The sequence below is a fragment of the Microtus oregoni genome, unplaced genomic scaffold (assembly GCF_018167655.1).
Source record: "Microtus oregoni isolate MIOR12 unplaced genomic scaffold, Mior012 000000F_ref0000247, whole genome shotgun sequence".
Lineage (NCBI taxonomy): Eukaryota > Metazoa > Chordata > Mammalia > Rodentia > Cricetidae > Microtus > Microtus oregoni.
In genome coordinates, this window is record NW_024543059.1 from 50,405,425 (window position 1) to 50,424,225 (window position 18,801).

Below are 18,801 nucleotides of genomic sequence, written 5' to 3' on the forward strand. Positions count from 1 at the left end.
CATCCTCATAACCTGTCTGGCTGCGATGCCACAGCTTCTCCTTCAAGTTGCCAAGTCCAGTGGAATCAATAGCAGGCCATTAGCCATGCCTGGAAACCCTGGGCATTTCGCAGCTCCAACTCTCATGGTTGTTCTCCTGCCTTTGCAGAATGCCTGCCACATGCTCCTGGCTCTAGTAAGCATTCTTTTCTCTCCCCTGAAGCTGTGGCTGCCACTCACTTCCTCCTGTCCATTTCCCTGATACATATTCTCACTTGAAAGGTACGCTTGCTCCAGCAGGCATACTGTCTGCCTTGCTTATCTCATTGGTTCACAGAAGCCCTTCTAGATGCAAAGGAGATGGAGCATACAGGAAAACTAAGTATTTCTTATTGATGATGTGGGGCGAGGAGAAGTTGTGGGTGCTAGCTGTAGACAACTGTCTTCCACACTCTTCCCAACCCTAGCAAAAAGTCTATTACTAGAAACATTTTGATATTGTTGTTTGAAGTCAGCATGAGGCTCAGCAGGTTCCACCCGTGGGCATTTGGTGAATAACTTAATGCTCAATGCTCCAATGTCTTTTTTTTTTTTTTTGCAAACAGAGATATCAGTAGTCTCTCTCCCAGAGAGTTGCAGACCTAACTAAACAAGTTGGTATGAGCCCACGCTTTGAACAGTGCTGGCCACATGTCCAGGATTTTGTAAGGTTTTATTTGAGTTTGTTTATTTCTCTTAACATTCTCAAAGAGAGGCTACAGGAAACAGAAAAAGTTGGGAAGCCAGAAATAATATGAATGGTGTTAAGTCACACCACAAGGTGGGAAAGAGTCCTCCCTTCCCTTTTATCCCTGCTCATGTCGTTCTGGGGCTTACTATCTTGATATGGCCCCATTCTAGCCGCAGGCCCACTGCATGTATGTGCGGCACACCACTGACGGAATTCTAGAGGCTGGAAATAACTGTAGGCAAGACAGCGATGGTTCCTCAGGTGCTGCTTATAATGCAGTAGGAAGTGGCAGGACAAGAGAGAACCATCTGGTTATCTGCTAATATGCAAAACAGAAAAGTGGAGTGTTAGTCCTAGGAACCTGTGCTGAGAAATTGGTGTTTGTGCTAACACAGACATTAACCGAGAAACTGATCAGGTAGAGAGGCGGGGCTGCGATTGGTTCGGGGTTGTAGGGAGTTCTAGAAGAACGCAGGTAGTGTGTTACAGGTGTTTGTAAGTGGGGATCGCAACTTGTATGGTGATGTTATTGCTTTGCTTCTAGAAGAAGTTCTAGGCCAAGAAGAGATTAATCAATATCCAATAAATACCATATTATTAGACAAAGTTTCTGTTCCACCTGGTCCCACAGCTGTTCAGTGCCAAATAAACACACAGAGGCTTATGCTAATTATAAACTGTTTGGCCTATTACTCGGGATTATTATTAACTAGCTCTTACAACTTACATTAACCCATAATTCTTATCTATATTTAGATATGTGGCTTGGTACCTTTTTTCAGTGAGGAATTCTATTCTTGCTTCCTCTGTTTCTGACTGGTGACTGACTGTCTGCCTTTCCTCTTTGCAGTCGTCCCACCTATACTTCCTGCTGATCAATCAGAATTTTATTAAACCAATATGAGTTACAAATCTTTACAGTGTACAGCATTATTCCATAGCAACAACACACGACGGAGAAGTTCTAATTTCTCAAGAATGTTAGTATTGACAGTGGCATAGAGAACTTTGTGATTTAGTATCACTAGAAACATAATAATCCATAATTCATTCTCAACTAAATATTGATAATATGTCCTCCTTATGAGAACCAAAACATTGACATTTTCACTACTTGAAAAATGAGAGAAAAAATGAGTTTTGATCTTCAGGACTAGACAGAACACAAAGCAAGAATTTGACTGTTTCCTCATTGACTACTTGCATCTTAATGGTATCAAGTCCTCTGACCAAAACAACCCATTTTCTCAGCTCCACTCCTGTGAGCCTGATCAGTGCTATCCAGTGCATTCCTTCCCTGAACTGTTTCCTTTCACGGGAAAAAACACCCACATATTAAATCATGTAATGACACATGACAGGATATATAAGACAGATTAGACTCCAGGACATCAAGGAATCTTTAGTGCCACAAGAAGAGTCTCTTCTGGATTAGGCCATTAGGTTGACATGAAGTACAGAGGTGTCTCCCAGTATCACATGTGTAACATCTAAGGCTGGGTTAATGGAAGACTTATTGTTACGACTTTATAATGGCTTTGTAAATTTTTAATGATTCTTTGGACAAATTTCTTTAGTCTGTGAAGTTTACAGCTCACTTCTTTTTTTTTTTTTTTGATTTTTCAAGACAGGGTTTCTCCGTAGCTTTTGGTTCCTGTCCTGGAACTAGCTCTTGTAGACCAGGCTGGCCTCGAACTCACAGAGATCCGCCTGCCTCTGCTACAGCTCACTTCTTAGAGCCCTCTTAGGTCTTATCCAGGCTGGGTCTCCCTATTTTCATTTGTCTGAATGTTAGACTGTATCACCATTCTTAGTTGCTCAGAGATTATCGAAAATAACTTTCAAGATTTTAATTTCAAGGATATAAATATAAGTGTGGGAAAGATAGCTCAATCAGTGAAGTACTTGCAAGGAACCAAGTTAGATCCCCCAGACCCATACTAAAAAAGTCAAATTTGACCAGCCAGCCTAGCCTATTTGGTGAGTTCCAGCCAGTAGGAGACCTGGTGTGGTAGTTTGAATGTAATTGGCCCCATAAGCTCATAGGGAGTGGCATATAGGTAAGTATGGCTTTGTTGGAGTAGACATGACATTGTTAGAGGAAGTGTGTCACGACTGTGGATGTAGGCTTTGAGATCTTATATATGCTCAAGCCCTGCCCAGTATCTCAGATCACTTCCTGTTGCCTACAGGGTCAAGATGTAGCTCCTCCTCCACTCTCAGCCACCTCCGTAGAACCATGTCTGCCTTCGTGCTGCCATGTCCTGCCATGATGATAATGGACTAAACCTCTGAAACCATAAGCCACCCAGTTAAATGTGTTCCTTTATAAGAGCTGCTGTGGTCATGCATGCTATCTCTTCACAGCAATAGGAGCCCTAACTCAGACACATAGGCACCTAAGAATGACACCAGAAGTAGTTCTGTGGTCTCCACAGACCAGCAGAGCTCTGTGGACTCAGTGGTTTAAAACAAACAGCACATGAAATTGGGAAGAAGTAGTGGTGGGAATAGGGGAGGAGCAGAAGGGGACAGAGTGGGCTGGGCTTGATCAAGGTACAGTCTATACATGCATGAAAGTATCAAACAATAAAAGTATCTATATAAAAATACTATTTGAAAGCAGAAAATGAATGTGTTTTTTCATTGTATATAACACCTTTTTTGAGGGAGAAGGTTTCGCTTTGGCTCATAGCTTGATGAAGTAATCTGTGATGGTGGTGAAAGCATTCATGAGGGTAAATGTGAGGTGGGGGACACATCAGCAAGCAGAGACGGTACTTGGCACTCACCCCATTCTCTCCGTTCCCAGTTTATTCACTCAGAGTTCAGCTCATGTGATGGAGAAACAGGGGAATTAAAATGCTGCTGTAGTAGTGTCTACATAGCACAACAGCAGGGAAGAGTAGAAGATTAGGGAACAATAAGAATATAAAACTCAGGAAAGAAGCAGCAGAATATCAGACATAAAAACCTCACCCATTGTTGGGCAGTGGAAGTGCGTGTCTTTAATGGCAACACTTAGGAGAAAAAGGCAGGTAGATCTCCGAGTTTGAGGCCACCCTGCTCTACAGAGCTGTTGTGGGATATTTGTACACTGTGTGAAGATGTGTTGCTGTGATTGGTGCAATAAAAAATTGAATGGCCAATAGCTAGGCAGGAGAGGAGAGGCGGGATTTCTGGGGAAAGAAAGGAGGAGGAGAAGGAATCTAGGCACACAAAAGACACCGGTCAGAGGAAACAAGGAAATAGGAAGTGCAGGATGGATGACAGAGTGTAGATTAATATAAATGGGTTAGTTTAAGTTATAGGAGCCAGTTAAGACAAGACTAAGATAAAGGCCAAGCTTTAATAATTAACAATAAATCTCTTGTGTCTTATTTGTGAGCTGGTGGTCCCGACAAGAAAGCACTGCAACACAGAGCAAGTTCCAGGACAGCCAGGGCTACACAGAGAAACTCTCTCTCGAAAAACACCAAAAAAAAAAAAAAGCCCTCAAAAAGCAAAAGCCCCTCACATATCAATAATCATGTATCAGTAATTAAATGTAGAAAATTTAATTTCCCTACCAAAAAATAAAAACTGGCTAGATGAACTTAAAAGCGACAGTCAGAAAAACTATAATCATATTAGAGAAAGGATAGACCAACTTTCTGACCAACAGGGAAATGCGTTAAAACATTTGCAACATAAATTCTACAGTATTTGAAAATGTGCTGCCCAATCAACAAGGGATGTACTAGTGAAATCAGGGTCTCAGAACTGCAGCAGCTAGGAGAGAGGAACCCCTAACACTATGGCAGTCTATAAAAGACTATAAAGTCTATAATAAAGATTTCATAGTTGGAACTAGAAGGGAGTTTTCTTTGAAAGGTTAAAAAAACTCCATTGCTTCATCTCTGCCGCTGTGCACACCTGCTTCACACCTGCATTATGAAGCACTTGTACTCAGTGCTGAAGATGCAGGAGTGAAAATTATGACATCATTCTGTACGAAAGCCTGGCAGTGACTGTCTAAGCCCCTCTCAGCATTCGTTCATACTTATTCGTTCCAGTAAAGTTGGAAACAGAGATGCTAAGACCTGGTCTTCAAAGGGCTGTTATGCACAAGTACAAGAGAAAGGCTTGATTTGATTAAGGGGATCCTTCCTCTCAGATTTATGTGGTACACAAATATAGCTTACATATGTTGTGGTTAACTTAATTGTGCACATCTTGGTACCGTTGTTCTCCTGCCACTGGGTTTAATCACATTACATTATGACGGTAATTAACAGAGCCAAACATCATTACACCATTAATTGGTTTTTTGAGCTTTCGGAGCCTTTTGCTAAGAGCTCTTGTATTTAATACAAGCTCTCACCACCGTGAGCAGTTTTTCCAGAGGATTTCTTTCAGTCCCTCTGTTGTTAGAATTCAAGCTTTGGATGACAACAGCCAGTACCACTTGACAACACCATTTTCATTAGTCCTGTTTAATTGCTCTGTCTCAATAGGGATCTTAAAGATTGGGGGCACCCCTGCCCAGTTCATTCCCACTGACAATGACTGTGCGTGGTTAACAAAGAAGCAGTTGCGTTCATAAGAACCCCAGGGTTGCAGTGAGCATTGATTCTGCCGACAGAGGGATGGGAGTGGAAACACACTGGAGGGAAGTTTCTGGACAACAGCTATGACTATAACACAGCGCTGTACAGTGCACATCTTTCAGCAAAGCCCTTTTAACTGTGCGCTTGTATTTAGGGACGGTGTTCTGCCCTCTCCATCTATGGTCATACTTGAAACTTGGCTGCTGCCAAACTCTGCAATTTCTCAAAGGATGTATGAGCCATATTGTGAGATACTACTTCTCCACAGGGACTGGTTTACCTCTATGATGTCATTGAACTCTCAAAGCTACCATGGACACCAACTCCGTGATGGTTAATATTGATTATCAACTTGGCAGGGTCTGGAATCACCTAGGAGACAGAGAGAGTGTCTGTCAGGGAGTTCCTAAATCAGGTTAATCGAGATGAGACAGCCACCCTCAAGGTGGGCAGCATCATCCCATGGCCCCAATCAGTTGAAACATTTATATCTCTCTGCTTCTTGACCGTGGCTAGAACATAACTGTTGTTCGAGACTGCTCGTTTATTTCCGGCTGCCCAGACCCGAAATAACCACACAGAAACTATTAATTAAGACACTGCTTGGCATTGTTTATGCTGGAAAAACCTACCAAAACCCTAATCTGTGCCACGCCTTCCACTGGAAGCCTATAAAGGACCTGGTCAAAGCTTTGCTCTGCTTGCCCATGCTTTGCTAACAAGACAGTTCCTTCATTGGCATTGGAGCCTACTTCTTTGGAACTCCATTGTACACTGAAGACCAGCTGAGACGTCCAACCTCACCTCACGGACTGAACAAGTGCTGGATTCTTAGACTTCCTGTTCATAACCAGCCATTGCTGATTTAGCTGGACAGCACCTTGTAAGTCATTCTAATAAATCCCCTTTCAATATAGGCAGAGTTGTTGTATAAGTTCTGCCACTGCAGATAATGCTGACTAATACAACAATTAATCCCCAGACGAGTTTACAGTGTCTGTAGCATCTTGAGATGCTAATTCACAACAGCTGTCTGCACATTGCCAGAATCCGACTAGACAAAGAGGTCTAAATCATGTTATCCCTGTTTTTATGGAGATTGTTAGTACTTTAACCTATCATGCTGAGTATTATTTTACAACACTGTTGGAGGGAGGTCGCCTGTTGGTTCTCAGCGCCCGGCTAGCTTAGACCCAAAATAATCATACAGAAAGTCTATTAATTAAATCACCGCTTGGCCCATTAGCTCTAGCTTCTTATTGGCTAACTCTTATATTAATTTAAACCATTTCTATTAATCTGTGTATCGTCATGTGGCTGTGGCTTACCAGCTAAAATTCTGCCATCTGGTCTCCAGTGGCTCCATGGCTTCTCTCTGACTCCACCGTTCTTTCTCCCAGCATACAGCCTATCTTTCCCCACCTAGTTCTGTTCTTCCCTGCCATAGGCTCAAAGCAGTTCTTTATTCACTAACCAATAAAGCAACACAGAGACAGAAGGACCTCCCACACCACGTCACCAATTTCAAAAGCCCCATTTGAACAGTATAGCATCTGATGAATCCAATAATAAAAATAATATATTTGTGCATCATGGAGATGTAAAAAAAATACCACTTGGCCTTCTAGCTTATACATATTTCTATCTAGCTCTTATACCTTAAATTAACTCATTTCTATTCATCTGTGTTTTGCCATGTGGTTGTGGCCTACCGGTAAGATTCCATCTGGCTTCCGGTGTCTGTTTCCTGCAGCAGCTACACGGCTTCCTCCTGACTCTGCCTTCTTTTCTCTTCTATCTGCTTGGAATTCCCGCTTTGCCCTATTCTGTGCTGTCATTGGTCCAAAGAAGCTTCTTTATTAACAAATGGTATTCACAGCACACAGAGGGGAATCCCACATCACGTAACCAACCTTCAAACTATGAGACAAACAGTTCCTTAAGCTATTCTTACAAGGTGTTTTGTCTCAAAAAGAAGAAAAGAAATAAAGTCTCCATCATTGCAACTTTAGGTATAAGAATACTGATAAGAAATACTTTGCTTTCTGACCTGGGTTTATTGAGCTGATTCCTTATGGAGGGATACCTTGCTCAGCCTAGATACAGGGCAGAGGGCCTTGGCCCTGCCTCGGTGTGATGTGACAGATTTGTTGACTCCCCATGGGAGGCCTCACCCTCTCTGAGGAGTGGATGGGTGTGGGGTGGGGGTTAGGTGAAAGAAACAGGAGGAGTGGAGGGAGGGGGAACTGGGGTTGGCATGTAAAATAAAAGATATTGTTTAAAAAAATACTTTGCTTTTAAGAAGCTTTCTGGAAAAGGACATATCTGGTATTTAAATCTAGTTCTTTCTGATTTCAAAGCTAAGAGCTGTATTTTTCTGTTGTTATTACCCCTTGAGGGGCTGTTACTTGATCGTTCTGTCTCATATACAGATATTGAGTTTAGCTGTCATGCAGAGCAGAGCAGGTGTGTATAGCAAAGCACAGTAATGTGTCTGTAGTCTGGAATTGGCAGAAGTGTAAGAAGTCCGTGGTAGCCAGTGAAGCCGGGTAAAGTGCTTGTTTTGTGTGAAATTCACTGAACTCTGATGCAGCTTCACTGAGATGCTAGTCTCAGCTCTCTTCTGTCTACTATGAAGAGCACTGTTGTCAAGCTCACGTGATGAGGTTAGAAGAGGAGCCCCAGGCATCTCCCCAGGCTCACCTCACCCTATCCACTGTCCTTTGGGAAGGGTTTGCCATGACTCTACTCGTAAAACTCTCTAATGACTGTATTTCTTATTTTTCATCCCTTTATTTCAGAGTATTTTTATGTTTACCTGAGAGTTCCTAACGCAGTGTAGAAGCTCCATGTAAATCCTTCCCTCACCAGCCTCTAACTTCAGAGTCATTATGACTGCAGTGTTCATTGAAAGAGAGATTGCTATTGATAGAGTGGGCTAGTATCAACTGATTCCAGATTTAGTTCAGATTGTGCTTCCTTTTCTATCTTTCTTCTTCCCTTCCAGGATTGGTTCAGGATTTTAAGTCATACTTAGAAAAACAAGATAGTTTTCACCCGGGAAGTGGTGTCTCACGTTTTTAATCTCAACACTCAGGAGACAGAGGCAAGCAGATCTCTGTGAGTTGGAGGCCAGCCTGGTCTACAGGGTGAGTTCCAGGACAGCTAGGCCCGTTTTGCAGAGAAACGCTGTCTTGAGAAACAAACAAACAAAAAGGAAAAAAAAAAGCCAGTTTTCAATTTTGAGTGGTAGTCACTGAAAAAGTAGGCAAGGATTGGAGAGATGGTTCAGTGGTTAATAGCATTATCTGTTCTTACCTGGGATCTGGGTTGATTCTCAGCACCCACAGGATGACTCATAACCATCTGTAACTCCAGTTCCAGGACATCCTATGCCCTCTTTTGGCCTCCTTTGGCACTACATACATGTGGTGCAGACATACATGCAAATAAAACACTCATACACATATTAATAAAAGAAAAAAATGGACAAGCCTCATATAGTATTCCTATGGAGGACAGAGTTCCTTGTGGAAGTGTGAACATCTCAGAATCAAAATGGAGTGCTCATATAAGCTAACACCACAGACACACAGGGCTGAGAGTGATAAAGGGCAGCCTCCTGCATCATCACCTGATAGAACCCGTTCTAGAGCCACAGAGGCCACCACTCCTGGGGGTACGAGGACAGCCCAGCGGTTTTCTCTTCAACCTCACACTGATAACGCTGTAGTCCAGGATTGTTGCTTCCCCTTCTGTTTGTCTTTAAAACATCTCCGGACATTCATCTGAGTAAGAACACAGTTGATTATGACGTACCGGTCTCTGTATTCCCAAATATTTACCATCAGCATTAGTATTGTAAATTAAGGTGGCATGCAGATCATGGAGCCTCAGAATTCCACAGACAGAGGAAATCCCCAGTGTTCTCTCCAGGACCCCTTTGGGGATCGAATGACCCTTTCACAGGGGTCTCATCCCAGATTTTCTGCGTGTCAGATATTCACATTACAATTCATAATAGAAGCAAAACTACAGCTGTGAAATAGAAATGAAAATAATTTTGTGGTTGTGTTGTGGTTGTGGGTCACCACGACACAGAAGCTGCATGAAAGGATGCAGTGTCAGGAAGGTTGAGAACCAACGCTCTAGGAAGAAGCAAGGTGGGAATGTCAGCCTTCTTTCTGCCCCTGAATGGTGAGACTGAAGAGGCGAACATCTACCCTTGTGCAAGATGTCAACCCCTGCTCCAGGGACCTCCCTGCCTGCAGTAGCCAGGGGGGCAGCTCCTGCTGCGCCCTAGCAAGGAAGGCACGCCTCAGTTTACCTCGGGGACTACGGAGCAGAATAGCTTTTTTTTTTTATTATAAACATGCCAATATCTAAAGGCTTCAGTTTTTAACGTCTGTGCTATTTGTTGTTCTAGTTAAACCACAGAGGCCTAATTAGCGGTTGCACAGTCTGCACAGAGGGCTATCAAGGTTGTCCTCAGCCCCTGTTGGCTCATCAGTTGGCTCATCAGTACAGAGGATCAGAAAGAGCCGTATCAGCAGGACTTTTCCCTGTCCTGAAAACCCAAGAGAAGCAATGGAGGAGGAAAGACTTACGTTCGTTGCAGAGGGTTCAGTCCAGGGTTAGAGGGGTCCTGCTATTTTGCGCCTGTGGTGAGAAGAAACATTACCTGGTGGAAACATATGGAGGAGGAGGGTGCTGATCTCATGGCACCCAGGAATGGGTGGAGGTGAGAGGGATGGGGAGAACAAAGAGGGGAGGGGAGCTAGTGCAGGGCGTACAGGATATATCTCTTCAGAGCATACCCAGCTTCCTCCACCTGGGTCTACTGCCTAACAAAGCCATCAAATTATAATCGATCAGAGGCGTAACTCACTGATTAAGTAAAAGGACCAAGTCTTCTGTACATGGAGACTTTGTGAGTAGTTTATATTGAAACCACAACAATTTCTGAACATTCTTTATTCTCTCTCCTCTCTCACTTCCTCTCTCTTCCTTCTCAGTCTCTCACCATACATTCTCTCTGAGAGAGAGAGAGTGAGAGAGAGAGTCTCTATGTAGCCCTGGCTGTCTTGGAACTAACTGTGTAGAACAAACTAGCCTCAAACTCTCAGAGATTTGCCTGCTTCTGCTTCCCAAGTGCTGAGTTTAAAGGTATGCACCACCACCATCACACCCAGCTTGAAATTTATTTCTTTTAAAGGGCATAATTATGAAGTCTTTGGGTCTTGACTCTATGGGGTGACTCTGTATCAAAAACAAAAGAAAGCAACAAATTCTCATCACAAAACATTCAGGAAATATGGGACACAATAAAAAGACCAAACCTAAGAATAATAGGAATAGAAGAAGGAGAAGAGGCACAGCTCAAAGGCCCAGAAAATATTTTTAACTAAAACAAAAGAAAGGAAGTAAAGAAAAGTAAGGGAAGACACTCTGCAAAGTTTTGCTAATACCATACTAACTATATAATTAAAATCTGCATTCAATTCAGTGACTGTGCATGCACAGAAGTGCAAACAAGTGTACAAGTGCATGCATTGTGTGCATGAATATTCTAATGCAGTCAAACACATATGTGTGTGTATATGTACCTATAGAGTTTTCACTGCATGATAATGTATAGCTCATTGGTGGCCCACATTATGTGGTGGTAGCTCCGTTAACTATATAATGCCTTGTGATGTTATAGCTTTTTTAGTTTGTGTAAGTGTCCTTTGTTCATGATGTTTGTGCAGTGGGAAACCCAGTGGTGAATTTCTTGTCTTGTATATAAATCTCTAAGTGACATGTGACTGCTCATATGTGTAGATAATTATATACAGATCCACGTGTGTATGCACATGTGTGTGCGCATGCGCACATACCCACACACCCCTGGTGTGGGAGGTCCTTCTGTCTATGTGTTGCTTTTATTGGTTAATGAATAAAGAAACAGGTGTGGCCTGATAGGGCAGAACTTAGGTAGGTGGTGGTGGGGAACTGGATTGAATGCTGGGAGAAGGAAGGCGGAGGGAGAAACAATGGAGTCACCACCAGAGTCATGCCAAAACTTTGTGATAAGCCACTGCCACGTGGCGATGCACAGATTAATAGAAATGGGTTAAATTAAGATGTAAGAGTTCGTCAATATGAAGTTAGAGCTAATGGACTGAGCAGTGATTTAATTAATACAGTTTCTGTGTGGTTATTTTAGGTCTAAGATAGCTGGGTGGCCGGGAACCAACAAACCGCCCCTCCGTGCAACACACACCTTCTAGTATTGTAAAGCGCTGTCCTCAGAGCAGACTGTCATATGTCTCATAAAGCCTTCACGAGTGAGCCTAGGGATTGTTAGCACTTCCTCAGAGAAGGAGGAGGCAGACCCTCACCTGAGGGTTCAACCAACCCTCCCAGCCGTCTGTAGTACTTCTGCCCTAACTGCACATGCGGGAGTGTCTGGGGAGGGCCTGACCACGTAAGCTGGAGAAGGTTAGCTGATGGGCCTTATCTGTGTAGCTGCTGGGTGCAGGCTTTCAGCTGGGAGACTCCACCTGACAGTTTGGAGTCCTGGCAGAAGCGCCGGGTGTGAAGTTCCTGTTCCAGGTAATGGGGCTATAACTTCAAGGCTGTTGATGGCTGAGAAGTGGTCATCAGACAGGGGCAGCATCTCACCTCCGGACTAAGATAAGGTATGTCGGGCTGTCAGTTCAGCTGCTTTGACCCCTTTGTCTGAGCCCTGAAAAGTTCTGGGGGTGGCTCAGCCCTGTGAGTGACACAAGCTGATTTTTTGAGGGAGGAAAAATTGCTTCTTGATGCATCATCGTAGTGGAGGAGTTCTTAGTCAGCCCAGCTCCCTAGGCTGGCAGGAGCTACCATAAAAAGGAGTAATTTGAGTTTTGTTAGGAAAGCTTACCCCATGGCTCAGCTCTGTGGAGACTGTTGACCCTTTCAGCCCCACACATTTGCCGCTGCTGGGCAGACACTAGGGGATATCACTCATTTGTCTTGGTTTGTACTGTTCGGGACTCAGCACCACCAGCCTGAAGTTTGTACTGCTTCTCCCTTTCTTAAATAAACAAAAGTTAGCTTAGTAATTTAAAAATTCATGATAAACCATAATCCACAAAGCTTCAACCAGGATTTGCTTAAAATTATATGAGTACATTTAAATATTATACAGAACGCAGAAAAATATGTACAAATTTGTTTGAGAACTACACTGTCCTCCCCTGTCATGGATGTGCCAAGAGAGAGTTCTCAGCTTATGAGAGCAATCCTTCCCCCTTGTTCTGGTCCAGCCGTAAATCCTTCTAACCTTGGGCAGGAATTAGGGATTAGAACATTGGGTTCTGAGGAACTGGGATGTGTTCATTAGCTGCCTTAGAGCAAATAGCAACCCGCTGTAAACCAGAGCCTGCATCTGAAGTACAACCAGGAACCTGACTGGCATCTTGTTTTAATGGCTGTGCCTGTGTTCAGTTTCTGAAGTCGCCTGATGGCAGGCCCAGGGTTATTCCTTCCTCACCGCTATGCACACACCTCACCTTAGCCAACTGCAAAGGGAAAAGAAGAATATTGAACAGGGACAGATGCCAGGAGCCCCATTTGTAATCTATTAACAGAGGAATATTTGTCCAGGATTCATAACCTTCTAAGTAATAAAAAGCATTATGACTAATTCATCACAAACAAAACAGTGCTAGGTTTGGATAAAAGTCCACTCATAGATTCTAGGAGCAAAGGGCCAACTGAATCCTGTGCCACTCACAACCTGATGTCCTGACACACAGTGAACTTAAAGGACAGGTTCGTTCTATTGATAAAATTGCTCTCTGATGGCCCAGTGCATAGAGGCACTTTGGGGCAGGCCTAATGATGTGAAATTGATGCCCAGATCTCACAAGTTGGCAGGAGAGAACCTCCTTAGAGTTGGCATCTGAATTTACTCCCAGGCCATTGCGTGCAAGTGCCTGAATGCACACAAAAGCACACCAAATAAAAAAAAAATCAAAGATGTTCTGTTCTGTTTTATTCCAGAATGTTCCCTAACATCACCTACTTGCAGTTTGAGAACACATTGTTCAACTTTTATAAACCCATTTACACGGTCTGTGAAGTTACTGGGTTGGAACAGGTGTCCTTGAAAGTTCCGTGTAGCACTAACCACCCAGTCCAGTTCTTACTGTGGGACACAGCAGTCACAGACTCAGAAGGCACCACTCTCCCAACAAACAGTCCATTAAGCACATGTACCAGGCTTGAACAGTTGCAGAGAGAGGGAGAAGGGTAAGAGGATGGACAAAGGAGGAAATGTAGCTGAGCTTTAGTTTACAAAATAGGATTGTGTCTGATAAAGCGGTTTCTACAAAGGCAGACCATGTTCACTATGGGAGCTGTTTGTGTGTCTGTTCTTCAGAAGTGGAGATGCTCAGTCTAGGGATTGGAATGGTGATTATGGAGGGCGAGTGGTTAGAGATGCAAATTTGGAAAATGGAAAGTCTCATGCTGCAGGCTACCTGGTTCTCAGGCTGTAGTCTTTGAGAGTAGGGAGGAAAATAGTTATTAAGACAGACATGGAGCTAGAGATAGAGAAAATAGAGACAGAGACAGAGACGAAGATGAGGGTAGAGAATGTGTTGGGCCACTAGAGAGAGACACATAAGAGAGACAGAGAGTAGAGACAGAGTTAGAAACAGGAATGAAGAGAGACACAAAGATAGATGAGGGAGAAGATAGAAATCACAGAAGATTGTTTAAGAACACACTGTATAATAAATTCACAGGGATTATTATCTAGGATGTATTTTTAAAATTCTCAGGGATCATTAAGAGATTCATATGTAATCTAAGAAAGAAATTGTCAAATTTTAAGGAGGCTGGGCACTGAAGAAAAACAGATGATAGATAGATAGGACTTGGAAAGTTTCCAGTTCAACATTTTAGTCCAGAAAATGCAAAATAAATACTGAAACATCATTTCAGATTATCAAGAGAATCTAAATATCATCAGGATCCGCATGGATGCCCATAGTTACATATGGGTATAAGAGTCACATGCCCTATCATGCAGAATTCCAACCCTGGATGTATCTGTTAGAGAAACAGGTAGACAGGCATGAGCAAGCACAGAGTGGATTTGATTTTTCATTTTTCAATTCTGTTCATTTTGATGAAATGGAAATTATTTTCCTTATCAGCAGATGGTTGAACAAGGTTATTATACTTTCTCCATATCCTTATAGCTGTTAAAAATCAACCCAGCATTTAGGTGAAACTTCAGGAAAACAAGGTGACAAATCACAGGTACAATATGAAAATACATGCAAGTACCATGAACTTAAAACAACAAGAAATAGATTAATAGACACATATTGTGCTGGGTTTTTTTGTCAACTTGTCATAAACTAGTGTTATATGGGGAAGAGAAATCTCAGTTGAGAAAATGCCTCTATAAGATCGCCTGTAGGCAAATCTACAGGACAATTTTTTGATTAGATATTGATGGGAATGGGTCAAGCTTTCTGAGGTGGTGCCACACTGCATTGGTGGTCCTGGATTGTCTAAGAAGTAGACTGAGCAAACTGTGGGGAGCAAGCTAGTAAGCAGCATTCTCCCACGGCTCTGCATTAGTTCCTGCCCTGGCTTGCTTCAATGATGGAGTGAGACTTGGTAACTGTAAGATGAAATAAACCTTTTTCTCCTAAGTTGCTTTTGGTTGTGGTGTTTTATAGAGCAAAGGAACATAACACAATACACATGTAGTAAAAGTAGAAAACATGCATGGGAATGAAGTGTGTCAACACCTGTAGGAGGAGTGGGTAGAGAGGAAGAGGTGGGGACCTGGGCTGTGTCTGTTTTTTCTTTTCCTTCATATAGAGTAGAAGAACTTCTAATGATGTGGTCTTGAGAGCAAAATAGATTTTTAATTCTCTACAAGTTCCTTCTGAAAAATAGACCAAACAGAATGGCAAATGAGACATTACTGGAGGTACGTCAGAAGAAACCAGAAGGAAGTCTTCATCTACTTCAGACTATGGTCAGAATGTTAGCCCCTAGAGAAGGAGCATGGTGGACTGTTTGTGCACTGTGTGAAGATGTGTCACTGTGACTGTTTAATAAAGAGCTGAACGGCCAATAACTAGGCAGGAAAGATAACACGGGACTTCCAGGGAGAGAGAAGAGGAGGAGGGGAGGTCTAGGCATGTGGATTACACTGGGGGCATGCCTGGAGACTCTGAAGAAGTCAGACAAATGGAACAGAGCAGAGGTAATTGAGCCACATGGCAGAATGTAGATTGATAGATAGAGGTTAAATTAAGTTACAAGGGCTAGTGGGACAAGCCTACGCTAATGGCCAAGTTTTCATAATTAATAAGAAGTCTCCATGTCGATATTTGGGGGCTGGTGATCTAAAGACAGTCTGGCAAGAAAGCTTGCTACACAAAAGAATAAAATTAAGTTGATTGATAGAATGGTGAGAAATTAGTGGGACTATCAATAGAACCCATAATCCCAGAAGACAAAAATAGTACAATAGACATCCATTCTTACTCTAGATGGAAACCAGAGAAATATTTCTGAGAAGGCCCAGGAGGAGGGAGAGTCTGCTACAGCTGCAGAGATGTGGGAAAGCCTACATGAAGACCTAAAGACAGTGGGCTTACAAGTCAATGACAATAAATTAAACCAACAGCTAATTTGCATTTAAGATTAAATTACCAGTAAACAACTAGTAAATAAAAGATGTAAACTGTATGTTATCCTATAGGCAATCTAGCTTAACCTCTGTAGGGCAATGGGTATGGGGAACAGGACCCTTGTTTGACTTTCCTTTTGGAAGCATCTTGGCAAATGTAGAAGTCCCCTCAAGGGTGGGAAGTGAAGGCAAAGGTGCTTTTGCAGCCTTGGTTAATTTTTCTATTCAGCAGGAGAAACAGGGGTAAGTCTGAGGCTTTCCACAGAACCAGTGGATAAATTTCCAGAAGTTCTACTTAAGTTCCTTATTTTCAGATGTGAGATAGTAGGAACATATTTGCTTTGCTGGACTTTAGTATCACCTAAAATACTTAAAATGCCTATCTTTTACCCACAGCTATAATTTGTGTCTGCCATATAGACTATGAACAGAGTTGCTGCAAATGGGCACATATCCCACCCCATACAGTGCACACAAACAGTGCCCTGTGGGGGACCATATCTCTGCTACTTTGTTAAACATCAAGCATCTGTAAAAACTCAATACAGTGAATGATCAAGAAGAACTGGTATGTTTTACCGAGCTGACTTCGAACTCTGTAGCATTAAAAGGTTCAGTTAATCACTTCAGAGTGTTACCAGAGCAGTGAGGTTAAAGCCCAAGTCCTGGTAGGTCTAAAAAGCTAGGCTTGGCTGTTATAATAAAAAAAAAAAACTGGGAAAGAGAAGCATGCCATACAACAGGACTCATATGGAAGGTTTATAGGAAGAAGAGAAAGAAGAGGCAGAAAAGGGGCAGAAGGGAAACAGAGAGGTGGGTAGAGACTGGTTCCTGGGGACATGAGTGGCAGGAGAGAGGGAGGGAGGGAGGGAGGGAGGGAGAGAGAGAGAGAGAGAGAGAGAGAGAGAGAGGGAGGTGAACAAGGCCCACCTTTTAAAAGGGAGCATAGCAATGTGCCCAGGAGGTGCTCTCAGTGGCTGCAACTGAGGACATTTCCTGTCAGGCAGGACCCCAAGGGCAGGCCAGCACGGATGCCTAAATAAATACTAACAACAGAGTCATGGAGCTGGGAATGAGTTTGTCAGCAACTTGGGTAAAATTTAGTTAAGCTGTTCTAACCTGGCATCTCTTATCTTCACAAGTAATTGTAGGCAAAAGAGTATGTCCTGTGGGATGGTAATGACAATTAGAGCTACATTACTGCTAGATATGCAGTAGGAAAACATCTTTATTGACATGCCTGGGGTGGGGCCTGTGTTCTGTCTCTGACCCTGGCAACTGCGGTTGTCCAAGCGTAAAGTAGAGGTGGTATCTGTTTCAGCTACCGAACACAGCTCTTCACAGAACAAAGCTATCAGAATCACCTCTAACTATTGCAGCAGGAATTAATTTCCAATAAAGTTCTAGTGAAGTTTTGAAATCACTGGGTTATTTCTTTCTTGCACTTGATCACTTTTATGTAAGTTGCAACTTTGATAACTATCAACCAGATAGCAAACACACACAGATGTTACACCAGCAGACTTTGAGACTGTGTGTTCAGCTTTTTCCACTTACCTTGCTGATGGGGACAAGCACCGGCTGCCTTCCAGCGGAGCTGAGAGCAGGGAAGGAAGGCTGATCTTTCAGCCCCTGAATTTTTCAGAGAGGGAAGTCTCTCTGTGAGAGAAACCCACTCTCACACTGCATCCCTGCCTTGGCTCCTTACCCCTGCAAATCACCAGGCAGAAAGTGAGGCATGAGCTGAGTAACCAAGCAGACAGAATAATCACAACATGCAGCAACACCCTCTAAATTATGCAGCATCACCATGAATTTGGTCAATTTTTTAATGAGTCTGGAGCACTTTTCTCCTCATTTCCACAGCCATTTCATGTTCTGAGGACCTGGCTTGTCACATGCTGTTAGTTTTCTGCAGTTTCTTTCTGATGGCTTCATCTATGTCATAATTACTCAGCTTTATTCTCATCAACTTTGTGAAGTTTCAGACCTTTCCCAAATTGTGAAATTTCAGTTGACACACTGTTACAATAGCACCGGAGGCCCATTCTTTTTCAAAAAGAACTGTATCTACCTCTGGGTGGAGACAACTGTGTTCCTTAAACATTAATCCAGTTGGACCAAAGGACCACCCCTCAGGAAGGCAGATTCTCCTTCAGTCATGCTAAGGAGGTGTGAGGAATGACTACCTCTTGATGAGATACTTGTCCCAGTTAAGGTTCCTATTGCTGTGATAAAAGACCATGGCCAAAATCAAGTTAAGGAAAGGATTTATTTGGGCCACACTTCCACAAGGTACGTTTGTAACTGAAAATAATGTGTCTCCTTATTGTGAGATTATGAGTTTTTAATAGTATGATATTTTTTTCCTCAAAACAGGAACTCTCAGTTACACTCCTGTTATGTTAGACAATAGACATCTGACACTCGGTGATTCCTATGCTTGTAGAATTCAGGGAAGCGAGCAGCACTGGTTTTAACACAGTATGATGGTGAACTCCAGAGCTCAGGGAGGGCTATGCAGGGCCTCAGGGACTTAGTGGACCCAGGAAATTCCCTACAGTACACCAGGATGTGGTGGCTTGAAAGAAAAGTAAGAGCTGTGTCCACAAGGGAGGGAATTTTCCAGATACTCCTCCCTATATAGACATGTCTAAGATATGAGTTCAACAGTGGAAGCTAATATAAAGAGAGAAGGAGACAGAAAAGTCGAGGGAGGATTTTGCAAGCAACTTTAGGTTCTGTTTTGATCTTTCTCCTAAAGGGAGGAGTAGATAAATAATAGTTTTAAGCAGGTCAGCCATCTTTTGGGC